The 12,695-nt window shown below is 41.1% G+C and overlaps 1 pseudogene; it reads left to right on the forward strand.

Moving 5' to 3' along the window:
* Window positions 1–1,045: 1,045 nt before the first annotated feature.
* Window positions 1,046–12,340, forward strand: LOC119350666 (annotated as a pseudogene).
* Window positions 12,341–12,695: the final 355 nt, after the last annotated feature.

The following is a 12,695-nucleotide window of genomic DNA, read 5'->3' on the forward strand; positions in this document are numbered from 1 at the left end:
AGGGAGGGAGGGAGGGAGGAGAGAGGGAGAGAGAGACACCTTAGGATTAAACATATTCAAACACGTTTTTTTATTTTGTGTGAACATCGAGGCCATCGCCGGCGAGGGTGAGAAGGAGGATAAGCGGCAACACAAATATGATGCCTCGCAAAAATAAAGGAGATGAATCTATTGTGGTCTTGGGTGATGGTTGTTGGGTTAAGAGTATGTGTTATGTTTTCTCCCCCGTTGCAACGCACGGGCTCTTTTGCTAGTTAACAAAAACCAAGTAACAAAGGACTCCCTCCGTAAAAAAAATGTAAGACGTTTTAGTTCACCGAGACCATCACAAAACTACATATACCGATGAAAAGAAGGTCTTTGGGACTGCCTGCAGATATGGGTGGTTGCGCGGAGAATTTGTTTTCTTTTGACGGAAGGCGCAATACGTGGGCTCTATAGGTAAAACCCCAAATGGCCAGTCTTTTTATTTTACATCAAATGGCCAAAGTCTTGATAGTGCTTGCTGTCCTCGTCACGGTATAGACGCGTCAACGCTGTTTGGAGCTGCGAATCAACCTGTGGTTGAGTTGGTTAGGTGGACAGTGGTATCCTTAACCCACCAGGGTTCAAATCCTGGTGCTCGCATTATTCCTGGATTTATTTCAGAATTTCCGGCGATGCGCTTTCAGTGGGAGGAGACGTTCCCGTCGACGACGAGGCGCTTACGGTGACTTCGTAAATTTCAAGATGAGATGCCGGCTCAGTCTCTCGGAGGTGCTCATAGGGGTAGGGTGTGCGTGCGTGCGTTCATAGGGGTGAGTGTATGCGCGTGTATATGAACGCTTGTGTCTGTACTGATGCTAAAAAAAACGCTGTTTGGAGCTGTGCAAGTTGGCTACTGGACGTGGTGACATGACTAAATCATTTGTTGCTGCTAATACCCCAGGTCAAATATCTAAGGCCTCTACATAGTGCCACTCCATTTGCTAGATGATATTCCTACTACATATAGAAGTACTTGTCCGATAGTTGCTGGGTGAACATAGACGGACGGTGCAGCGATATGTCAGCTGGTAGCGCAACGGCGCCCCGATCATTGTTCTTCCTGCTCAGCCTCGCCGCCGCCACCGGCGTCCTTCGAGTCCGTGGCCAGAGCACAGGTGTGGGTAACACATCGGCTGCTGGCATTGCACCAACTTTTATCTGCTGTTGTTTCGAACGCTAAATTAATCCATTTGGGGATATGCAGGTTTCGTCAGCATAGACTGCGGCCTCTCGTAGCAGAGCGGCTACGTGGACGATGTCACCAAGCTCCCCTACTCCTCGGACGCCGCCTTCACGGACGCCGGCTCCAGCCACAACGTCTCGGCAGAGCACGTCAAGCCGTCCTCCACCAAACGGTACCTCAGCGTGCGCAGCTTCCCCGACAACAGCATGGCCTCACGCAGCTGCTACACGTTCCCGTCCATCGTGCCGGGGTCCAAGTGCCTGCTCAGGGCCACCTTCATGTACGGCAACTACGATGGGCTCAACAAGCTACCCGTCTTCGACCTCTACCTCGACGTCAACTTCTGGAAGACGGTGAACATCTCCAAAGCCGACTCTGTGCATACCGCCGAGGTCATCGCCGTTATCCCGTCCGATACGGTGCAGGTTTGCCTGGTGAACATTGGCTTGGGGACGCCGTTTATCTCTGGGTTGGACCTGAGGCCTCTCAAGAATACGCTCTATCCGCAAGTGAACTCCTCGCAGGGACTGGTCCTTCTGGACAGGAGGAACTTTGGCGCGAGTGATATCATCGTTAGGTGAGTTTTTTTTACTCCTGCACCACTAACCATCTTGGTTTATTTAAGTACTTTTCTCGAAAAGCTATTTATAAGTGCATGGATTATTAATTGGTAAGGCTGTTTGTAATGGGTAGTATCATACTTTAGTATCATGTTGCACAGTATCATATATTAGTATCATAGGTAACCTTATTTATTGTCATGCATGACACATAGTAGCATAACATTTAATATGATACAGTATCATGATATCATACTCAACACTCTCTTTTTTCATTTAATTCTATGCCACCTCAGCAAAATAGTCTAGTTGGCATGCATGATACTAGCTATGATACTATCCTTATAACCATCCTAAACCCTCTTACATCTTGAAATGGTTAGGCACCCGGATGATCCATATGACCGTGAATGGTTTCCGTGGAGCAACCTGAGCAAGTGGCGGGGGATCTCAACAAAGGAGAAGGTGAGGCTGAGGCCCGAGGATGAGGCCGATGTCCACTTCGACGCGCCATCCGTGGTGATGCAGACCGCCATCACGCCTCTCAATGCCTCGGAGAAAATCCACTTCTCATGGGATGCCGAGCCAAACAACGTATACCCCACGCCCCGGTATGCATTCTGGCCCAAACATTATACTCATAAACCAAAAGGTCACTTTGGTGGTGAACGGGTGCATTGGAGCCCTATGTTTTGAGTAGTGCCAAAATGATATTTTGAAGTTTCAGAAAATTCCAAGAACAGATCCACATGTTCATATGGATGTGTGTTTTTTTTTTTTTTGCGATTTTGGAAAAACAAACAGTGCTGTACACATGTTTACATAGCTCACATGTTTATTTATTTCATCACCATACTATACACTTGTGCAATATCCATCCATATGATCATGTAGAATTCTTTTCGGGATTTTTATAAATTTTAAATGTGATTTTTGAACTATTTAAAATAAAGTCCTCCAATGCACCCATGTTCCAAAAATCAACTCTCACTCATACGACTTCCTACAGTGAGGACTAGTACTCCCTCTGTTTTTTACTCTGCGTATAAAATTTGTCTAAAGTGATCAATTTTATAAGAAAAATATATCAATATTTACAATACGAAATTAATATCTGATTTGTATAACTTTAGTAGTGTATATGTCGATAGTTTGTACTAATATAAATTTGATCAAACTTTACAAAGTTTGACTTTAGACAAATCTTATATGCGGAGTACAAAAATTCATTTGTAGCACCATAGTACAAAGTTGTGGCTAGGATTTATTTCTTCTCAACTTTTTTGTTTGGCATGTTATGATACCTCGTTATAGCGTGATAATAGTACCCTCTCCTACATTGCTGTCACACTCACATGTCATACTTTTGCTTACGATGACAATACACGATACTTTTATGAAACTCGCACTATATAAGTGGTCTAAAACACAAAATAATATGGTTTACAATACTAACCCTTTGATGTGGGTGCTCTTACAGGTACACATCTGTCTTGTATTTCTCAGAGTTGGAGCGCAATGTCGTGCGCTTGTTCAGCGTGACCATCAATGGCATGCTTTTGATGTCCCGATACACGCCGCGGTACCTCTTCTCCTATGCCTTTTACGGCATAGAACATAGTTACTCCAGCCGGTACGACTTCACCATACAAGCAACGGCGACAAGCTCGACACTGCCGCCGATCATCAACGCCGCCGAGTTTTTCTCGGTAATCTCTACAGCCAAGTTCGGCACAGATCCTCAGGACGGTGAGTAGTCCAGTGCGTAGATCACCAAGAATTGCTTTATTCTTTATAAAGACCAAGAATTAGTACACCATTTTTAGTACTCCCTCCGTCTAGGGTTTTTTTTCGAAAAGGGGGGCTCCCGGCCTCTGCATCAGCACGATGCATACGGCCACATTTATTAAATAATAATAAAGATTCAACAAGGTCTCAAAGTCTGCAGATAAAAGCAAACGCTAGCTCACACAGAGCCTCAGAGCCAAAACAAAAAGCCCAGTAAGCCACAACCGGTAGACAAAATAAAAGATAGGTAAACTAATTGCCTATCCTATTACATGACCGTCATCCAAACCGGTTGAAGATATCCCGCGCTACCATCTCCCACCGGACAGATCCAGTAACCAAACGCTCCCTGGCCTCCGTCGGAATGAGTAAGGACCACATACAGATCAGTGCAGTAGCCCGGAATACAACCTGCAAAAATGAATAGTTGTTTTTCTGTTAAAAGCCAAATCATTTCTGCAGTTCCAAATTGTCCATAACAACGCACATACTCCTACACGAATGTGTCTAGCTGTTTCGGACTCTATCCCAGCAAGCCACGCCCCGAATAACATGTTGACCGAAGTCGGAGGAGTAATGTTAAAGGCAATTTGAACAGAGCGCCACAACCCCCGTGCCAACGGGCAGTCAAAAAAGAGATGCTTGATAGTCTCGTCCCGATCACAGAAACTACACCTAGTAGAACCTGTCCAGATGCGCTTAACTAAATTGTCCTTTGTTAAGATTACTTGTTTATGCACAAACCACATAAACACTTTAATCTTCAAAGGGACCTTAACTTTCCAAACTTCTTTGGATGTAAAATGGGCACTTCCCGGCCTCTGCACCAACTAAGGATGCATACGGCCATTTTAGTATGCATACTCCCTCCGTCTAGGTGTGTAAGTTATCTTACAAAAACCAAATAATCTCAAAACACTCATGCGCGGTGCATTAGCTTCTACCTCGTTTCTTATTTATTGACATATCAATCAATAAGAGATGAGGGGTGCATGCTTTTAATGACTTGAGACTATCAAACACAATATGCAATGGTTAGTTCATTGCATGCAATGCTATTAATTAGCAAATAAACATTAATGTCTCTCGTTTTCCCTCTTCCTTGGTCACGGTGCACAACCTAAAATGACTTACTCACATATTAAAACGAGATGATTTTCTAGATCCGATTAACCTTCCCGTCGACTTGTAATAAAAGAACCGCAAGCACAAGGGCGAATCCAGAATATGTTTTCAGTGGGGGCAAATTTATTGACAGGGATAATTCTTGCACAAAATTTAAAATATTCACTATTTCTAGGAAATTATATAGAAATTCTATTGCAATTTAAGAATCCGTGTGGGGTTCTAGAATTCCACTAAGCATAACATTCAGTGCATGAATGAAAAGCAAAGATATGGTATCTCTACTCCCTCCGTCTATGTGTAAGTCATCTTACCAAAACCAAATAATCCCAAAACACTTAGGCGTGGCGCATTAACTTCTACCTCGTTTATTGTTTCTTGACATATCAACCAATAAGAGATGAGGCGTGTGCATGTTTTTAATGACTTGAGACTACCAAACAATACATGCAGTGGTTAGTTCATTGTACGCAATGCTATTAATTAGCAAATAAACATTAAGGTCTCTCGGTTTTCCTTCCTCCTTGGTCACGGTGCATAACCTAAGATGACTTACTCACCTAGACGAGGGAGTCGTTGTTTTCATTTCGGACGCAACCATTAATGCCCAAAAACATCCTAGTTGTCTCTTGCCCAATCTCTGCCTCGGCCACAACTGCTTGTAATTAATTAGCCAAATAGTTAATTACGCATGTTAATTAGCAAGACACTAATTTATGGAAAAGTATAATCGAGCGTTGGATGGGAAAACCACTTTAATTATGAAGAGTAGCATTCTTTGGATGGGAGGATAACATTAATTATGGAAGTATCATCGAGCAATGGATTGGAGGATCACGTTAATTATGGAAAGTATCATCTAGAATATGTATGCCCTCATTACATGGCATGGGAAATTAGCAAGTAAATCATTTTAAGGGAAACTTAGCGGCAATACTGCAGTTAGAGACACAACTCGATCGTGAAACACTAAAACATATCCTTCTCACCACCACCGTTCATCCATGCAGGCTATTTGATATTTATTGCTTTTAGATTATTTTTGTGTGTGTGAATCTTTTAGAATGTTATTCTTAAGCATAAGGCACATGAAGATTCTGATCCCCAAGGGAACCTCGATTTCCTTATGTCTCTGAAGGCACAACTAGTTGTAAGTACAAATATCTAACTGAAAACTTGTTATTATCCTTGATCTCTAATTCAGAATAGTATCCTATTTGCAATACACTTAACCGACTAAGTCTTTCAGTTGTTACCATTGCTCAGATGTCTAGCTCACCCTCAAAAGTCCTTAGCTGAGCGCATGACCTTCCGATTGAAAAGGGATGAACTATAACTTGCTTGATGGAAGTAAGGTTGCACAACCTAGAGAAACGTTGTGCCTAGGAAGCCCCTTGCAGCTAGCTATCCTCACATAACCTTGTCTTTGAAACATCATTAATCACTCTCTCAAAGTATTTTTGGAACATATATTTACTTCCAGTGATAATAGGAAGATATTCGACAAGAAGGCAGAAATATATCAATCTTTTAAAACCGCGGCAAAACTTTGTCATTTTCATTAATTAAGATAGAATAGCATATGCGATGACAAATGGCCTTAGCCACATTACAACAAATTACTCCCAACATCATGGACTCTAGGTGTTTAGCCTCGGTAATAGACCATAGTTTTGCCTCACATTTGATAGCAAAGATAGCCAATGGCAAGGTAGAAACCTTTGAAAATACCCTAGTGTATCTTTCATTCAAAATATCCTACAAGGTGAGCATCATGAGAAAGTTCATGTCCTTCACAGGCTAACCGAAATGGTTAACCATCTCAAACATTTTTTTGCAGAGATGAAAGATTGCCAATTATGAGTGTCAAGGTCTTCACAACCTAACCAATCTTTCATCATATTCTTTTGGAGTAGAGACATTGAAAATGAATATGTACTGCCTACTTGGGGGGACACATCATAGTTGGCATACACACTATTTGGCCACCCTTGTCTTTTTCGATCTATCATTACTCCACACTATGTCATACTCCTTCCGTTCCTAAATATAAGTCTTTTTAGATATTCCAATATGGACTACATATGGAGCAAAATGAGTGAACCTACACTCTACAATATGTCTATATAAATCTGTATGTGGTCCATATTGAAAAATCTAAAAAGACTTATATTTAGAAGCGGAGGGAGTAGATGATTAGCCAAGCAAAGAATTTGCATATTATGATAGAGATACTTTCAAGAGAAGTATGATATCACACATGGCATTGTTCTTTATATAAGCCAGGGACCGCATGCATAGCTTTTTTTGACTAACTACTGCAAGGCAAGGCCACGCAATCTTTTATTACCAAACAAGAGCCAAGTTCAACTATACAAACTAGCAACTAAAAAAAGTAGTAGAGATAGAACTACCTACCTATTACAAGCCTCAAGGGAGGCCAGCCAACCAGGCTAAAAGCTTGGGTCTAATAGAAGCCTTAACCCTATGAGCTAGCAGAGAGATATCATGTACAAATTTACATTTCCAGACAACAAACTTGGTCCTTTCACCCCTAAAGGTCCTTCCATTCCTGAGTATTCAAATATTCCATGTTGCCGTGAAGATAACTTCAAAAAAGAAAGGTTGTGCAAACCTTCTGCTAGACAAAACAATGCACTGCTGGATATCAATTCCCCCATCCCATTCAATTTGCAAATAATTCCAGATCTTGGCACTAAAGTTGCATGAAAAGTGCAATTTGTCCTCATATGTATTCTGGCAACAAAGAACACATAGGTTGTCATCCTGTGGAGTCCTCCAGTGCCTCCTTACAAGTAAGTCCTTGGTATTTAGTCTGTCAAAGAACAATAACCATGCAAAGACTTTGATCTTGAGTGTACATCTGTTGGGCAGATGAGAATGCATGATGGTATAGTAGCTCTTAGCAGAATAACAACCTGATTTCCCAGTCCAGGACCATGTGTCAGCAACAGTGGAGTCCCTATGAACATCATCAATCCAGCTGGAAAGGAGATCAAGCTTCATAGCAGCCTCCTGTGAGATTGGGAGTTGGAAGTAGGTTGATCTGTCATGGCAATTGAAGAAATCCTAAGAAGAAATCTTGTCATCGGTGACAAAAGAGAATAACCTGGGTAACCTCAGCATCAAGGGCAATGTGGATCCACCAATTTCCCATGCATCAGACAAAAGGGTACAGAATCTCCCATATTAACAGTAGCCGATGTCACTGCTCTGTAATTATCATGTAGCTTAAACACATCCTTCCACCAGAATGAACCACATAGTATAGTTGCTTGAGGGACCACTCCATCATAGTAGGCATTGCAGAACAAAGATACCCAGGGTATGTCTTCTTTATTCATGCATAGCTTTGTTACAAAGCATTGTAATAGTTTGAGTACCACGTAAAAGTGACCCAAATAAAACAAGTAGTTCAAATAAACTTGGATGGGGCCAAAATTCAAACTAAACTGAATTGTGATTTTGAGATAAGAAAATAGTAACTCGTCAAATTATCCAAAACTTAGAATGCCCCTTTGTCATGCAGAGACAACTTCCATTTCAGAAAAAAGAATGCCCCTTTGTTTGGAGCCAATATTGAGATCTTATTAATATATGTTATGGTTTATGAGTATCTTGGTATAGACATGATATGATACTGACCCTGGTCATTCTTCACCTTGTATTTGGCGAAACAGTAATTGCCATCAATGCAATCAAGACAAAGTATCAGGTGAAGAAGAACTGGGTGAGTGACCCATGTGCCCCAAAGACTTTTGCTTGGGATGGTTTGAACTGCAGTTATCCCACTTCTAGTTCTCCCAGAATAACAAGCATGTAAGTTCAAATATAATTATTTGGAATGCGTAATGGACTTGTCAAACCATATGTCTCTTAGCTCTCTCGGTCACCCTTTGTATCTACAGAAATATGTCATTTGGTGGTTTGAGCGGTGATATATCATCTTATTTTGCCAATTTCAAAGCAATTCAACATTTGTAAGTATAAAGTCATTAATATTTTCCATACTGAATTTAGCAATGAATTTCATATGTTTTTCATAGCTACTTTGTGCACTTCTATTTCAGGGACTTGTCATACAATAAATTGACAGGATCAATTCCTTATGCCCTTACACAACTACCATCTCTGGTGGAGCTGTAAGCAATTCTCACCCGTGCTTGACATGGAATCTTTTCAGCTAGAAATATAAAATTAAATTGACTATTATTTACTATTATAATACTTTATCAAACATATTTATTATCAAACTTAATGATTAATTAACCTCATGAATAAGCATGCATGTTCAATATTGCCTTATGTATTATTATGTTATTTACAAGACGAACATATTAATCACCTGTATGCATTATTAGTTTGCAAAAGCAAATGATTAATCACTGATTTGTACAATAGTATATCGTTACACAGAACAACTTGTAGATTGCAAACCGGGCAATTGATTGTTTGCGTATGTATGTTGGCAAACCATATTAGACTAGTACATAACTTCAGTTGAGGCCACTATACCTGGAATCAAAGATCAGATTGTTAACCAGTCTATCATTTGTACAGGATATTAGACTAGTACATAACTTCAGTTGAGGCCACTATATCTTAGAGAATAGGTTTTTGCCATGCTTTACTGAAAAGCCAATGCGCCGAATGAGACAAGGTTTCAGGGTAACCCTCTTATAGAGCTGATAAAAAAAAGTAAGACAATACAAAACACTATTGGATGCCGACAGCTATATCTAGAAGTATAGATGTATATCAAGTCGGCTAGCGGTTTGTACATGGGTCGAATGATCGATTGTGCGTGATATTTGTACATACAATAAAAAAAACTTGGATCGAAAGCCAGTCACTTGTCATCTACTGGATTGGTTGCGCGTGCGCGAGGTTCAGAGATTTCGAGCATGCCAATTATGTGTACATCATGTTGAATTATTACAAGGAACCTTAACTAAAAAATTGCACGGACTAGAAGGCTGAAGGTCTGTGCATTTGTTGTCCAGTCGTTTTCTAAGTGATATTACATCAGTCAATATCCGGAGTTAAACTTCCGACCGCAACCCATCTAGTCGATCTTTGTACTAAGAGAATTTATGTACAATGGAAGCTAGTCGTTTGCATTTGATACTGGATCTGTAGGCAAAATTTAAGTTAAGATCATGAGCATGCCGAGCTGTTGTTTGTTAACTAATACTCCCTCTATATCATAGTGTCAAGAAATGTCTTATATTTTGATACAGAGGGAGTAGTAGGTTATGCCAATGCGCACGACATGGAAGTTCAAAACATGATCTTGCCAATCATGTGTATAGTCGATATGATACACTTTGCCGAATATTGTTTAGTATCTTAGAAATGATTATCAGTTGTGACCTACTAAGGGTAAGCAATCAGTGATCACATGATCTCTAAATACAACAATGAGTTGTGCACCGGTAACAAGGGCCTATCAGATGTTTGGTCAAATGTTTTGCTTTATTTTAGCATTTCGGTCTCATTGTTAGCTGCTTGGCATGTACTCCCTCCGTAAACTAATATAAGAGTGTTTAGATCAAACATTCTTATATTACTTTACAGAGGAAGTACTTAATTTTAAAAAATAACATAATAGATGAATGTATGCGGGAGTTATACCTGTATTTACCACATTCTATCTGATGTCAAAGCTATTTGGTCCTTTCAGAGATTTAACAGGAAACCAGCTTAGTGGATCAATACCCCCTGAACTTCTTAAGAGGAAAGCAGATGGCTCTCTAAATCTAAGGTTAAGCCCTCACATCTCCATCTATTTATATTTCCATTTTCCTGGTCAAATAGGCTTATTGTTCTTGTATGTGATCGATATGGCAATAATCCAAAACTTTGCGACCAAGACAGCTCTTGCCAACCCACAGAAAAGAAGAACTCTACAATTACCATATATATTGCAGCTCTAGTAGTTGCTGCAGTGGTGATAGGATTACTGTTACTATTACTTCTTCTTGGGGTAAGAAAAAAGAAAGGTAAGACTCCATATCAATACAATGATGATTATTCTATTACATATATGTTGCTACTGCACAGAAATAATGATGGCATAATACTTGATTCATTCTCTCTTTATAAAGGATTAGTGAAAGGTCGTGTAAAGCCAGAGCATGTGGCGAGTGATGTGCAGTCACACTCCAAGAACAGCAATAGATATGGCCTGCTACAATTGGATAACCGTTGGTTCACATACTTGGAATTAGAGGTTATAACCAACAACTTCCAGCGAGTGATCGGCCGAGGAGGGTTTGGCATTGTCTACGATGGCTTCTTAGAGGACGGTACTAGGGTGGCTGTCAAGCTACGGTCTCAGTCTTCTGGTCAAGGTGTCGAAGAGTTCTTGACAGAGGTAAGAATTTATGAAGCATACTTAGCTAGGAAGATTCTCAGTTGATCATGAAAACTATGTAATATGTTTCCTTCTTTCTCAGGCTCGGAACTTAACAAAGATCCATCACAAAAATCTTGTCTCCTTGATCGGCTACTGCAAGGATGGCGAGTATCTAGCCCTTGTGTATGAGCATATGTCAGAAGGAAACCTCCAAGATAAACTTAGAGGTACACTATTTTGTAAGAAAATCTGGAACTTCTGTGCTCGGATACACTACATATGTTTGACAACCTTCTTTAGGGGGAAATAGCAACATTGGATGCTTAACCTGGAAGCAGAGGCTCCGTATTACTCTGGAATCCGCTCAAGGTACACTTCTAATTCGGAATGTTTTTCTTGTCAGCTTGTTTCGGATCTATTTGTTTCGGTGGAAACTTATACATGTGTGTTTCTGTCTGGTTGTCAATCTGATATGCATGAAAGGCCTAGAGTATCTGCATAAGGCATGCAGCCCGCCCTTCCTACACCGAGATGTAAAGACATCAAATATTCTACTGGATGAAAATCTCAAGGCCAAAGTTGCTGACTTTGGCTTGTTGAAAGCTTTCAACAACGATGATGATACCCATGTATCCACAGCCAGGGTGGTCGGCACATATGGTTACCTTGCTCCTGAGTATATGCTATAACTATACCTTTTAGTTGCTTTATTGATCCATCCAAGTAAAATTATTGTGATGGACTATGAAACAAGTGCATCTCATATTGTACATACATATATGCAGGTACGCATCCGCCATGCAGCTAACTAAAAAGAGTGACGTGTACAGCTTCGGTGTGGTTCTACTTGAGGTGATCACAGGAAAGCCGCCCATACTACAAAGCCCAGAGCCAACTAATATCATCGAATGGGCAGGTCAACGCCTTGGGCAAGGAAACATAGAAGACGTGGTGGATATGTTCATGCATGGTGACTACGATGTTAACAGCGTGTGGAAGGCCGCAGACGTCGCGCTAAGATGCACTGCTCAAGTTCCTACGCAACGTCCCACGATGACTGCAGTGGTGGCTCACCTGGAAGAGTGTCTCGATCTTGAAGAGAGTCGTACCGCCGGTGACATAAACAGCAACTTAAACAGCTGTAGTGGTGGCGAGTTCAACCCAAATTATAATAATTATGGTGTCGACCATCCCACTGATACAAGTCAGAGCAGCAGGACTGTCGACATGGGGCACAGCTTTGGTGGTGGGGTGGCCACCGGCCCTGCTACACTTTGAGGATTTTGTTGTCCGTCTGATCCAAATAAAGACCACCATTTTTTTCGTTTTAAAAGAACGAATATATTGCCTTCCGGCTCTGCATCGAAATTACTACACCATTCTTAGTTTCCAAATTATGTTTCTTGATGAAATGTCATACATTCCAGAACTCAAATTGAAAGTTATCATTGTAGAAGTCAATGCATTGTTTTGCATCCTGCACTAGCGCCGCCGTCAATGTATATACACAGAGTGTGCGACTTACTTCCTCAACAACAATGCCCACGGTTCGACTTCGTCGGCCCGCGCCCGCTAGGCTCCCGCTAGGGTTCCTCCCCGCCGCCGGCGGGCCCTAGGCCGCCGCCGCCGCCCG

Source organism: Triticum dicoccoides, chromosome 1B (assembly GCF_002162155.2).
Source record: "Triticum dicoccoides isolate Atlit2015 ecotype Zavitan chromosome 1B, WEW_v2.0, whole genome shotgun sequence".
In the NCBI taxonomy this organism is placed as follows: Eukaryota; Viridiplantae; Streptophyta; class Magnoliopsida; order Poales; family Poaceae; genus Triticum; species Triticum dicoccoides.